General features: G+C 34.2%; 1 protein-coding gene and 1 non-coding gene across 3 annotated transcripts in view; one reads left to right on the forward strand and one right to left on the reverse strand.

Moving 5' to 3' along the window:
* Positions 1 to 15,426, reverse strand: part of LOC138712207 (tyrosine-protein phosphatase non-receptor type 13-like) — a 1,532,948-nt gene that overhangs the window by 779,388 nt on the left and 738,134 nt on the right. The gene's annotated exons all lie outside the window — the stretch shown is intronic.
* On the forward strand, positions 7,262 to 7,333 carry TRNAQ-UUG (transfer RNA glutamine (anticodon UUG)). Its single transcript has one exon. It is a non-coding gene; the product is annotated as a tRNA-Gln (tRNA).

Consider the following 15,426-nt stretch of genomic DNA (forward strand, 5'->3'; position numbering starts at 1 on the left):
ACCTCTATCTTGTGATACTTAAATTTGGAAGAGTATTCAATTGTTTATATATCTCATTCGTTTTCATATCTTTTATTTTCTATCATCGCCTGGCAACCTGGATTATTGTTATTGTTGATTAGAGCTGACGAGAATAAAGCTATAAAGACTATTAGACCTACTATTCAGCATTTCATATAATAGTTGTGTTTGAGTGTTAAATTATTTTAAAGTCATGTAAACCCTTCAAGAAAGAACAGAAATCATATTCATTTATGGAGTTGAATATTGTTATAACCGCAAAACTGCTAGAACTTTCAACGAGAGGCATCCTGAGAAAAGAGTAAAGTCACATTCCTCTAACGAAATTATTCAGTCAGTTTTACCGTCTAATACATTAGGACTAGAATTTTTTTTTAACGTGCTCAACACATTTATTCCACTTGTCTTTTCCATATACTGCGAGAAGGGGGCGACACCATCGTTCCTTTACGTTAAGTGGGAATCCAATTTCTGTTACAAAAAGCCAATTGAAAAGACTGGAGACAAACTGACTAAACATTTTAGTCTGTCCCTTTAAGTAAATAAAACCAATAAAAACAATAAATGCTTATTTTTAAAGCATGGTTGGGTTTTGAAGATACAGTATGTATATATCATTTGAACAGGTAATAGAAATTACGGGAAAACGGCTGATCGGTTTTTAATGAATGACCCCTAATTTTGAAGCTTGGCATCCAGAGATGTGCGGAAAAATAGTACTTTTCAGTGAAATGTCAATTTTCCTACATAATTTTCCTACTCCCCAAAATCCATCTTTCGTCAGTTTTGGGAATTAATGGCTTTTCAGAATAAAAAAAAACACACTAAAATTAACAATTATCACACGAAGACCACGATTTGCAGGATTGCTGACATATTTAGAGCTCAGATTCTCTGACATAATAATGCCAATATGTCGATTTTCATTTGTGTAATTTTTTTATAACATCTCAAGATTAATTAAAATAATTTACAAGTCTCGTTCTCTGGTGTGTAATTTTCTGAGTGCAGCTGTGTATTGGATTTTAAAGACTACAAACTTAAGAATGTTTGAGCTGCAAATAGACACAATATTTCTCTATATTCAGCATCAGCTAGAGGAAATGAAGTTGTGCACGGCTCTATACGTAATAATATATCAATATCAAGTTCTCTATAAATAAGGCATATAAATACAGTTGTGCTGTATATTATTAGGTCGTCTCATAAGTTACGTAACATCGATTTTTTAAAGTTCGGTATTTTGTAAAATTTTAATTATTTTCTTTAGTTGGGCAATTCAATTTACAGGACGCTATAGTTATTATTGCGTACTGAAGTAACAGCCGTCAATTCATTGTTAATATAAAGAATATAAAACGGAGAAGATAAAGTTTGAGATTAGAGTTCTTTTGAAACACTAATGGGAACAAGATTATAAAGCTGCAACCGCAGCACAAAAATATCTGAAATCGAAGGTGATGGTATCGTTAGAGAGCGTGTAGCACAACGATGGTTCCAGTGTTTCAATAATGTAAAAGGCGACATTAAAGAATTACGACGTCCTGGAAGATCTAAAGTATGGAATATTGAGAATACACGCAGAGTTTCAGAAGAAAATCAACAAAAAAAGTACTCGTAAGTTGACAGAAGAACTTGGTGTTTCAAAAGAGGCAGTATATTGCCACATTAAGACGCATGGAAAATCGTACAAAAGTTGTAGATGTATATCTAATTGACAACTTAACAGGCTCAACGCAAATATACGTTCTCAGCTTACCGCTAATCCAATGAATGATAGATTTATCAGGAAAAGTGTCGCATGTGATGAAAAGTGGGTATATTACCGCAACCCTGACGGCTCAAAACAGTGGCTCGATCCTCATCAGCCTGCCAAAATCGTCGTTAAACAAAATCGATTCGGTCCCAAAGTAATGTTATATATCTGGTGAAATATTTATGGATTCATGGTATCATCTCTTTCGATGCATGACCCATTCTCTGCGTGGAAGAAATTTCTAAAATTCGGCAGATGAAATGGGCATCACCAAATTCTTCGCATCAAAAACGATAAACTAGTACCGACGCGTCCCAACAAACCTCGCTGAACAGTGGCTCAAGACCACAGAATCTAATGGCCTTTACATTGAAGATTAGTTTATATTTTCTTGTGACAACACATTCCATTTAAAATTTTGTTCCAAAACAGATATTAGATATGACACAGTAACCGCAGAAACCAGTTCCATATCAGGAATGAACTTTGAATTATGCATGTCAAAATTATGAGATTTTAAAAATAAAATTTTACACTTTTTGCAAAACTCGTCTATAAATTAGTAGTGAATGTTACTCTTAAAACTAAAACCATGTCATTGGAATGGATAGAGGGGCAACACAGCAATGCCATGTTGAGATCGTACTGTGTTACAATTGAGAGCTAGGGCATGTAATTTTCAATTTATATTGAAATCTACAATTCAGCTTGTAGTAGTGTCTGTATGCTGTGTAATTATAGTATCAAAAATGGGACAGAGTGTGACCTATACATCGTTCTTTTATTTGTATGGATAGAGTGTTATCCTTCGAAGAGGTGGAAAAATTCAAATATCTTGGAGCAACAGTAACAAACATAAATGACACTCGGGAGGAAATTAAACTCAGAATAAATATGGGAAATGCGTGTTATTATTCGGTTGAGAAGCTCTTATCATCCAGCCTGCTGTCCAAAAATCTGAAAGTTAGAATTTATAAAACAGTTATATTACCGGTTCTTCTATATGGTTGTGAAACTTGGACTCTCACTCTGAGAGAGGAACATAGGTTAAGGGTGTTTGAGAATAAGGTGCTTAGGAAAATATTTGGGGCTAAGCGGGATGAAGTTACAGGAGAATGGAGAAAATTACACAACACAGAACTGCACGCATTGTATTCTTCACCTGACATAATTAGGAACTTAAAATCCAGACGTTTGAGATGGGCAGGGCATGTAGCACGTATGGGCGAATCCAGAAATGCATATAGAGTGTTAGTTGGGAGACCGGAAGGAAAAAGACCTTTAGGGAGGCCGAGACGTAGATGGGAGGATAATATTAAAATGGATTTGAGGGAGGTGGGGTATGATGATAGAGACTGGATTAATCTTGCACAGGATAGGGACCGTTGGCGGGCTTATGTGAGGGCGGCAATGAACCTTCGGGTTCCTTAAAAGCCATTTGTAAGTAAGTAAGTAAGTAAGTAAGAGTGTTATTTTACCAACTTCTGGACCTGTTTTATATTATTTCGTCGATTAATAATACAGACATTTATAAGCCTCTTTGCATAGATTACTATCGGGCCAAAATGCGATTTGCAACCGATTATTATTTAAAAATGCACTTGAAATTAACACGGAAAATCCGCAGTAATTAAAAGATTGCAGCAATGCACATCAAACCAGAAGTGCAGCCGCAGATTAAGATGTTTCTGCCACAGATTAAGTAATGTAATGTGCTAACTGGGGAGGAGTGGGTTTCAAGATCAGAATATTATTTGGGAACACGAATTAAAAGCGAAGGCATATTTAAAAATCAGGCGAAACTTTAGGGATACAAGGCAGCAAAAATTTCACGCTGTCTCAACGATACAATGTGGTATAACAAGTGCAGTGCGCGACATATAAAACTTACCAGCATTATAACAGGTCGTAATGCGAGTGTTTAGTGGGGAGATCCGACCGCTGTCTCCCACAGAAGAAAAAAGAATCGGCGGTGAATGTCAATGACTTCCGCCTATAATTCCGGACGAATAACTCGCCGGTAGAGCTTTGGTTTATATGAACCGACGCATGAGACATGCGAGATGCGAAGCCCGCCTCGCACAAATCCGGACTACACGAGAGATAGTGAGTGGTTTCTATAGTTGCGAGGTGCGCAGACCTCGCATCTCACAGTGTTATAGAAACCACTCACTATCTCTCGTGTAGTCCGGATTTGTGCGAGGCCTCGCAGCTCACACGTCGCATGCGTCGATTCAGAAAAACCAAGGCAAGAAAAAAACGTTAAGTTGATCTTACCTTTTATATATAAATAAAAAAAAAAACGTGATGAAAATTGTGTTCACCTTTCTGGATGCAACTGGAGAAACTTCGAGATATTCAGAAAAGAATACAGAAAAGTACTATGAAATCTTCACGCAGATTAGCACAAGAATGCGAATTGTCACAAAGATCAGCATTATGGGGACTGAAAATGCTCATTTTTATCCTTATAGAGTGAGTGCTTCATCGGATACAGCAAGGGGATCCAGCCACTACTGGAGTGAATTTTTGTGAGTGGATTTTCATGACGGTATTGTTGATCCATCTCAATGAATAATGACGGACGAAACTTAGCTTCATTTAAGCTAGCTTATTTGAAATAAAGAGTTTTCGCACCCTCACCATATACTAAACGTTAAGCTAAGTTGACTCCAGTAATGACGTATTTGGTGTGACGTATGTTAACGTGCGTAAAACTTCTGAAAGAATCATATGTTATTTTCCACTCCTTTAACATTTATCATGTCGTAGCCCCTATGATAGGCAATAATCGCATTGTGTTTTTTAAATTAATAACTCAATGTCTAAGGCATATGGAAGGCATAAAATTTCGAAATGAAATTGATAAGCGGTAAACTTTTTTGTTTTTCACTTTAGATGAGGGGTCAAAGCGAGAGAAATGTTGAGACAGAATGGAAATTACTTTTAAATCTGGTCACTATTCAAAATCTTTAATGGTTTCAGAGTTATGGAGAGTTAAACAAAGGAGTCTTTTCGCTTATTGGCGTACTCACGAATCAACCCTTTATCTTTTGGAATCTCAACGAAAAATATTTTCCTGAGCCTTCTTGTACTTCGGCCTGAATAATTTATGCATCTTGAGCTGCTGTTCTAAGTAGATGAATAGCCTATCATCCACAATGGTAAATCTCAAACAAGATGCCATACTTTAACATCGAATTAGACCTACAGTAAACTTCGTTCGGGCACGTTATCCGCCTAGAGATAGCGGGTCCGCTATTGAAATAACGTGAGGTGAATGGCTCTGATTGGCTTTTTCATCAATGACGTCAACATTGTGTTAACGTTTAGCGTACGGCAAGGATGCGAATACTCTCCAATATGTATTTAAATCTTATAAACATTCGCCTATGTGGCCGTACTATTCCATATTGCAGAGTATGATGTCGATGAACACAAACAACATCAGCAAATTGACAGTTGATTGCCGCACTCAGTGCGGTAATGAGTTGATTACTATACTCAGTGTGGTAATCAGTGTAGTTACCACGGTGAAATAAGTGTGGATAATGAGGCATTATTAAACGATCGTGGATAAAAGGAATGAAGTTACACAGACATTTTAGGCTATTGAAATTTCAGATGCAATTAATAACAACAAAAGCCAGTTACAACATATCTAAAAAATGAACTAGTAAAATGATTATTGAATGAAGTATTGATTGAAATAGGTTTCATGTCTTAGTTTATTTTGTTATATTCATTTCATTTTATATCTCGAAAGTCAACTTCCCGATCCCTTGCGTGTTTAGGTTTTTTTTTTTTTCTCGAGAAAAATACAAATCCCCACCGACAAGAACAAAGTAACTATGAAATATGTCTGTGGGAGAGACCAAAGGCTTTAAACATATTGTTACATTTTCAAAACTTTAAAAGTTAAGAGATTTCGTTGTTTTTAATAATCTTTAATAATTTAATTAATTTATTTAATCTGGCATAACTAAGGCTAACATGCCTTCTATTCCGCCCAGCCAGACTCTTAGCACAATTTTATTAAAAATATCAGAAGGTAATTTCTTTATACGATCTATTTTAAAGTTCTGTAAAGTGATGGCATTACCAACTCCGTCAAAATTTGAGAAGAAAGCGGATCTGTAGATTCTTATTCGCCAAAGGGAGAGAGATACTAGCAGGGGTATTTCAGGGTACTATTTTTCGGGGCCGGGCGGCGCCAGGACACTTTTCTGATTTTCATATTATCGTCATATTTTGCATTTAAGTCATATTTTATTCATATTTAAACAATTTCATAAGTAGGTCTACTTCATGTCTAGATTCAAACCCATGTTTTTTTCGTTTGACATTCCATAAACATTCCTGCGAAAGTGGTGGTGGTGGTGGTGGTGGTGGTGGTGGTGGTGGTGGTTGTGGTGGTGATGATGATGAGAAGCGACGACGAAGACAACTACTACCGGTACTACTGAAATCCCAGAGCTAGGGCACTCTTTTGTTTAGAAAGAGATGACTGGATGCTAGGAGATAAAATACAAACAGCAGAACAATTAAGATCGATAGCGAGTCACAGAAGAACAAATGACAATAGAAATTATATTCGAAAAAAGTTGTATACAATCATTACACAACGTCAATTAAAATTGGTCAGTCATGTTGAAAGAATTGGATAAAGAGATTTTCTAAGCAGTTTTACAAATACAATCGTAAGAGAAAACTTAGCACAGGCTGCCTACATTTTTGCACAAACTTCAATTTCAAACGTATAGAGTAAGGATCATTCTAAACGGCAACTAAATCGTGAAGAATAAGAAGTATTATGCACTAATTATTATTATTATTATTATTATTATTATTATTATTATTATTATTATACAAACATGTGAGAACTACTATTTTCGTAATATGTACTGGTAACAATAATAATAATGATAATAATAGTATTATTATTATTAATACATAAAACTATTATTATTATTATTATTATTATTATTATTATATTATTATTATTATTATTATTATTATTATTATTACTACTATTACTACATAAACAACTTACTCGTCATTAGATAACTACGGTATTTCGCAGAAAGTACGGTATTTCGCAGAAAGTAAGATAGTGAAAAAAATTCTTATTCACATAACTGACATGATCGGCGAACTTGGAAAATCTTTACGAATGAGTGTGCAATAGAATGAATGTACCGGCATTCAAGTCATGACGAAGCAGCAGCATCACAACGATCCGTTTGGTGGTCTATAATCAATGTTTTTTGCTGCGAGATATGCTGCCATCTGTTCACCGCCTGACACACTAACTCACTGTAGTAATACGGGCTGGGTATTTTGAGTGAAGCCATTTAAATCCAAGCTTTTAAATAAACTTCAGAAGTACAATGTACACGAAGGATAACATTTACAGAGCAAGGGAATAATGTTTATATGCATACGTTAAATTACATCCTTCTTTTCGCAGTGCCTGGAGCCGTCGGTCCCATGGTGTAATGGTTAGCACTCTGGACTTTGAATCCAGCGATCCGAGTTCAAATCTCGGTGGGACCTAAATATTTTCATATACATATTTTTATGGTATTTTACTTTTTACTATAGCAATTATCATTCTAATATACATCAGGCTCGGAATACATAATGTTATCTTTTTATTTGAAATTCAATGCACAACTTAACTTTGCAGTAAGCTGCGGGTGTTAAACGTTTGCGGCAGAAAATTCTAAGTGAAGCAAATGTTATTAAATTATGCGTGTTAATTGTAGCATTCAATGATTCATATGGAATAGTTTATGTATTCGTAACGTTAGTCAATTGTTTCTTTGTGGAACGTCTCAAATAGTTTATCAGAAAAAAAAAAAACGAATAAATGTTAAGGAATTCTTATTACTAATGCTGAGAAATATATTTTACAATACCTATTTGTATCGAAGCTCCATATCTTAATAAAACGTAGTAATTACATGTTCCATGTTTAATTAAGATTGGCGCACGATTGTTCGTGCGTAGCCTACATGTGCATATTTCGACGTTAACAGCACATTTCATGCATATTGTTAATATAAATGAGCAGAGAAAGAGAAGCGCGTACTTCATAAGTCACTTTTTTTTTATCGGAGTATGAGAATAAACCAGTTTCTTCGAAAATGTTAAGATAGTCTTAAATTAGGTTAATTCAAATTTGCACTGCTTGAAGTGTATACTATTAGAGTGGACCTTATGGGAATCCACTCACATAGTAGGCCTCAGTTAATAAAATAAAATGCCTGCAGTTTAAAACTGTATTGAGTACTTATTCAGACCTTCACTCGGGTGTGGGTTCGATTCTCTCTTGGACTAATTTATTTGGTTAGGTTTTTTTTTTTTCTGAGGTTTTCCCCAATTTTAAGATTAATATCAGATAGACCTAAGGTATGGCGAATCCCCGGCTACATGTCGTCTATTACTAGGCCTATATGGTTATCATTAATTCCATCAATGATAAATAAACCAAATATAAAAATGACAAGGGGACCGGTTACCTCTTATCGTTACAATGTTAAATTTACAAACTTCTGGTACGATCACCTCTTAAAACTATTGAAGATATAAATTTGAAATTTTACAACACTGTAGATACCTCTATCTGATTATTAAATACAATAGAACTGCTATTACTCATGTCTATTATTTTTCTTTAACTTTCTTTTCAAATGTCTAAAATTTTACATTTTCTTTTTCAAAATATAGTATATAAATATGTTAGCCGCTGACGTAGCTCAGTCGCCTAAGGCGCTCGTGTACCAATCTGGAATTGTGCTTGGAAGCGGGTTCGATTCCGGGTCGAGCTGATTGCCTGATTTGTTTTTTCGGAGGTTTCCCCAATCTTCAGGCAAATGTCATGTAATCTATGGCGAATCCTCGGCCTCATCTCGCCAAATATTATCTCGCTATCACCAATTCCACCGACGCTAAATAACCTCGTAGTTGATACAGCGTCGTTAAATTAACCAAGTAAAAAAATAACTACTGAAGCTTTCCTGGCGACGTGATAACTCAAAATTTTCTCGGGAAGCCCGAAGCTGGAAGCCCGAGAACGTGAAGACAATAACTGATAGAAAATTATGTTTCTATCTTTAATAATTTCATCACTGAACGTAGGTACTCAAAGTTCAAAAAACCATCGAACAGAGAACAATTGATTTAAAGCTTAAAGATCTAAGTCAACAATTTCGACTGTTGTTTACATTCACAAAATTATTTAAGAAACGTTACTTTCAGATGGAAATCAAAGTTGAAATATCAGAATATTAATTTTGAGATGTTAAGGAATTAGAATATACAATAGGCCTATAGTATACATCGGGTGCTTGAGATCACCCGTATCAGCTTTTTTTCTCGAAAATTATACGATACTGGTTGTTCGTAAAAATTTTTGATAACAAAAGCCTATGTAAGTACCATTTCCCGTAACAAACCGGAAGTAGGAATATTTGTGGTCAACTTCGAAATTTCAAATGAGAACATAGGTCATTGAAGGTACCATTGGAAACTACTTTTAAAAATAAACAACTTTTACCGAAACTTTTTTTCTAACTTTTATTGTTTACTCACAAAACAACAAACAAAGACTAGGATAATAAAAAACTATCGATAGGAAAACTAATAAGGAATAATTTATTCCTCTGGTGTATTTCAATATTGCGAATGGTTTTCATGTAAATTCAACTTTAAAAACCTTTAATTTCAAGCCAATAAATGCTGCGAGTTGGTAGCAACACAGCGCCAGAGAACAAACAGCTCGTCTAGCGAGACACACCGAGTTACCGAGTTCCTTGACATCTTACATCTGTATCACAACAAGCGTGTGTTCGCGGCGAAGTTGTCGGACTACTGAAACTTCAAACTTAATTTTATAATTAACCGTGCATTTAATCACAAAACGTAATACAGGTCTAGGTTTTCTATTCGTTTCAGAGTACCCTGTCGTCCCTTTCAATCTGCAACGTTATTTCACTTCCATGCTATACAGTAGATGTAGGTCTATATACATAGTCTACATACAATATAAATATACACATACACATTTGGCCTATAGGCTTTAGTGTATTTAATGGCAATAGTCGTTACCTAAAAGTAGCGTATGTAATAATGTAATATGAATGGAAAATAATTCAAATGAAGGAACAGCAGGAAAAATATCGTTTCGAATCATTCTCTATTACTTCGGAGAATATATATTTCAGTTAAAATATAGAGACCAACTTCGATTAAGTTCACTGCACTGTCCTAAGAGAGAAACTTCCCTCGTCATGTTATTCAGTTCTGTTTATTCATCACAAAACTCCTGAACTATGCAGCATTGGAAGTGATACAGAGGCAAACAAGCTATATGAGCCTAAAAGAGAACGGATAATATGATCCCAACGCCATCAGCATTTAAAATTAGAAAGCGGGGGCGCCATATAGCCATCTGAATATATTCGTGAAAAATGTATACCCCATTTCTGGGGAAAGAGAACGCTTCTATTGTTCACTCAACGACCAGGAAAGTTAATTCAAAATACATTCGTCTCAGTATAGCGTGGGGACAATATTAGGAAACTTCGTCAAACATCAGCGATAATTTCTCTTGGAAAGCAGTTTGCGGTTGGGATACCGTGTTAGCTACACACGGGCTGGCAGAAGTTTAATCTATAAAACAATCATACATTGAACTTTCCATCTTAATTCTAAAATAGGAGTGATTAATTAAAATATCTTCAATTAGGTTAAAGTTATGTAGCAGAATATTGATATTGAAAACCTGAAAATATTTATAGATAGGAACCGTAGGCCTATATTCTTTCGTAACAGCGATACGCACGAAATTTTTCACAATTATTTTATCGCTTTCATTTATCCATCGAGATACCTACAATGTCATATTTAAGCAAAACAAACTCGCGAAATAACGCGTAATTTGAATCACTGTGCGAAATATATCAATGACCACGAAATGTACCTTTTTTTTTAACGCAAAAACTACGAGATATTCAAAAAAATATTCAATATTGTAAAAAAAAAACATATGATTATGAATTTGTTTCAGTCAATTTCAGTCATATGACCTTTTCTAGATTGAAAAATACAATTAAATTTTCATATAAAATAGAGGCAAAAGTTTTACCAGCAGAAAATGAACATAAAGATTTAGATATAATATTTAGGAGTAATTTTACATTTCATAGTCATATTAATAATATTATAAATTTGTCCTATAAAAGTTTAGGTTTTGTTATGAGAAATTCTTGTAAATTTAAAGTCAAAACTATAATAATTCTGTATAATTCCATTGTTCGATCTAAATTAGAGTATGCTGCTGTTATCTGGAAACCAGTTACTAACAAATATATTCTGCTACTAGAAAAAATTCAAAATAAATTTCTAAAATGGTTATATTACAGACTTTATCATGATTATCCTACCTATGAGAGGTATGCTACAATGCTTCAACATTTCCATTTTACTAGTTCGCAAATTCGAGAAATTGTCAATCTTTTAAACTTTCTTTATAAAATTATTAACAATAAGTTGGACTGTGTTGCTTTATTTTATTATATAACATTATGTGCACTTAAGCTTAAAACGAAATTTCGAAATTTATTTTACATACCAAGGACAAATACTGAATCCCACAAAAATTCCCCAGTTTTCCAAATGTTACAGTTATACAATAAATTACATCCTCATCCGAATGTTGATATTTTCAATATGAATTTCTCTAGATACAGGATTAAATGTTATCATATTTTACAGAATATTGTTGTTAGTTAATTTGAAGCTACTTTCACACCTTATTTCAATTTCTCTTTTTTTCTTTCTCTTATTTCTATTTTGTTTCAGGTTTTAGTAAGTGTATGTTGCCTTTTCCTTGTTTATGTTTTATAAATTAATTTGTTAGTCGTGAACATTGTAATTGGACTTTGCCTGTTATGTTAAACAACAAATAAATAAATAAATAAAAATAAATAAGAAAATCAAACAGCACTATCTGGTTCATATTCACAATTTAGGTTCATGCAGACACTTCATTTTTCAATACCGCTTCCTCATCAGGAAGTTCTGTCTTCGACATTGCAGCTCCACATGTTATTTTAGCTATTTATTCATGGAAGTAATAACTAAAGAATCCATACTTATCGATCATTATGGATTAGCAGGGGTCAGATATCTTTGAAAGCCAGTGCACACTCACTTTTACTATGGAAAAAGATCGATTTCTGTAGTCGACATAAATTTTTCTTCAATCTTTGCTGCAGTATGTTGTTCACTAGAGGCTATATTGTGATGTGAAGAGGTTTTGTGGGTACTAGTAGAGGACCAAAGTGAATTGTTTGCAGGCAATGTGGTTCCCTACATCTATAATGGACAGTGAGAGTAGATTTTCTGTATTTAGTAGAAAATTATTTCACGAAATATTAACCGAATTGATAACTTATTTCACGAAATGACTACCGATATGGTGGCAGGTGTAATACCGAAATCACTCATTATATTTCAACAAAAATACAGTGCCTAATTATAGGGCTATGATTGAATAAAATATATTATATAATATTGAAATTTGGGGAAACGATGTACCTAAACAGCTTATTGATAGGATTAGATCTAAATTTTGTAAGAAATTTTTAGGTATCCTTTGGAATGCTTATAACCTAGCTGTGAGATTTGAAATGGGGGTTGATAGTATAATAGATACGATAATATAAAGAAAGTTGAAATTCTTAGGAAATACTATGGCTAAAGAAGATAAATCTATTGAAAATAATTGCTTATAATTCCTTCAATCCACTAAATTGAGTTCTAATTGGTTAATAGATTTAGAGAATAATGTAAACGGAATATATCTTAAATGACTATGGTATGACAAGGGCAATGAAATTAAATATAACCTGTAGGATAATGTAAGGAATATCTAACGATATAACAAAAACTCTGGAAAAATTAAAATAGGTTCATTCATTCATAGTGTTCTGCCCAAGGTCAGATCTTTCACTGCAAATCCAGCATTCTCCAGTCTCTTGCAGAGGTTTCCACAATCTAATCCCTGTGTTCTCTCGCAGAGAATTCCACAATCTTAGTCCAAACGTTGTCCTACAGAGACATCCACAGCCTTAATCCAAATGTTATATTACAGAGACCGCAGAAATCCCTGACATGCAACGCATGAAACAAAATACAAAAAAGACACACAATAGACCTTCGAAAGATGCTGCGTTCAAGGGAATTAGAAAGGAAACCAGTGTTATAAATTAGAGATTTTATTTAGCCTATAAAATTTAGGTTCTGTCATCTCACCACTGAACATCTGCAATTGATAATTTGTTATAAAAACTAAATGATGAGACTGAAGTTATAATTGCTTTGTTTCCTAGAATCTGGCACTGTCAGGTAAAACACGCATGAAGTGCAGGCTATTAAAAATATGTCGATACTAAACAATATCAATAGAAAAAAAATGCAATCAGCTTGCAATTAATACGAAATTTCTGCGAATTTGAGAGGGTCATTCGCAGAAGGATCTAGCAAACAAGCTAAAAAATCGGGGTCGCGAAGAAGATAATATATTTTTTCTGATTACATATTCTACGCGCTTCACTACTTTTCAATTATTTCAGCAAGTTGCAAGTAACAATTTCTTTGACACTTAAAATTTTGTAAAATTATTATGAAGATATACAGCAGACAAATCATTTACAATAGCATGCATTCGGTTAACAACCTTCCTCATTGCACAAAAGAAGACAAATATCCGACATCATTCATACCTAGTAAATTGTACTGCTAACGGAACATGAAATGCTTAGCTTGACAATGTTAAATTATGTTTTACATAAGGACGATTTCCTCGAAAACTATTGATGCTATATAACTCATTTTGTATACAGCTCATGTACACGTAACTTCACTATCCTGAAGCAGTACCGTCATTTCACATAACTATGGTCCTGGAACACAACTATAGTCCACGATACAACCATTCAAAGAACATTGTAGAAGTAACATAGATCGTTCGTAGATAGCTGCAGTGACTTGACTTCAAACTACAGTACAGTAAAAATATTGATAAACGAAGTACTACTACACTCTAGTATATACAGTCACGAAGCTCAATACGTAGTAAATATGCATCCATAGATAGTTGCTAACCACTAGGGTCGCTACTATCGCCTCATTACAGACAATGCGAAATAGTACCGGCACAGTCTATGGTTCCCAGCACCCTCACAACTCAAGCTTCGTGCTGTATATACTACAACTTTTCCAGTTGTATTTCAGAAAATATCAATTGTATTTCAGATTAGTCAATTCAGTTTCAGATAGTATCAATTGTATTTCAGAAAACATCAATTGTATTTCAGATTTTTCTATTTAATTTCAGATAGTATCATTTGTATTTCAGATAGTATCAATTGTATTTCAGAAAACATCAATAATTGTATTTCAGAAATTATCATTTGTATTTCAGAAGTTACGGTTGGCATCTTATTTTCCAATGTTAAATCCAATCGAGACCATTCGGTGTAAAGCGAAGACGTACGTAAAATCCCATCTTGCAATTCCTGACGTCATAGCTCCTGGTGTTGTAGGCTAATTCACCTACTGTAGGGAGTAAAATTGATGAAGCAACACACACTATATTGTTGGTGTGATTGTGCTCGTGCAGTACAACACAGTACAGTTCATCAAGCTGCAACTTCAGCTATGGTGAATATGCCTGTCGGACGCTAAAATGCAATAAAGTTAAGGGTTTTTTTAAATCCATTTTCCATTTTTTTAATTATACGTTAAAATCTCAAAAGTTAGATAGAATTTATAAAACAGTTATATTACCGGTTGTTCTGTATGGTTCTGAAACTTGGACTCTCACTTTGAGAGAGGAACAGAGATTAAGGGTGTTTGAAAATAAGGTTCTTAGGAAAATATTTGGGGCTAAGAGGGATGAAGTTACAGGAGAATGGAGAAAGTTACACAACGCAGAGCTGCACGCATTATATTCTTCACCTGACATAATTAGGAAAATTAAATCCAGACGTTTGAGATGGGCAGGGCATGTAGCACGTATAGGTGAATCCAGAAATGCATATAGAGTGTTAGTTGGGAAGCCGGAGGGAAAAAAAACCTTTGGGGAGGCGAAACGTAGATGGGAAGTTAGTATTAAAATGGGTTTGAGGAAGGTGGGATATGATGGTAGAGATTGGATGAATCTTGCTCAGGATAGGGACCAATGGCGGGCTTATGTGAGGGCGGCAATGAACCTCCGGGTTCCTTAAAAGCCAATAAGTAAGTAACTATGTTAAAATCTCAAGTAGGCCTACATTTGTTATTTTGTGAAATAAAAATGACTATGTAATCTTAAATGCATTGCTTATTTTCTGAAATACATTTGATATCATCTGAAATACAATTGACAAATCTGAAATACATCTGATACCATCTGAAATGCAATTGACAAATCTGAAATACATCTGATAGCATCTGAAATACAACTGACAAATCTGAAATACATCTGATACCATTTGAAATACAATTGACAAATCTGAAATATAATTGATACCATCTGAAATTGAATTAAAAAATCTCAAATACAATTGATAATTTCTGAAATTAAATTGACTAATCTG

Source organism: Periplaneta americana, chromosome 13, assembly GCF_040183065.1.
Source record: "Periplaneta americana isolate PAMFEO1 chromosome 13, P.americana_PAMFEO1_priV1, whole genome shotgun sequence".
NCBI classification, from domain to species: Eukaryota; Metazoa; Arthropoda; class Insecta; order Blattodea; family Blattidae; genus Periplaneta; species Periplaneta americana.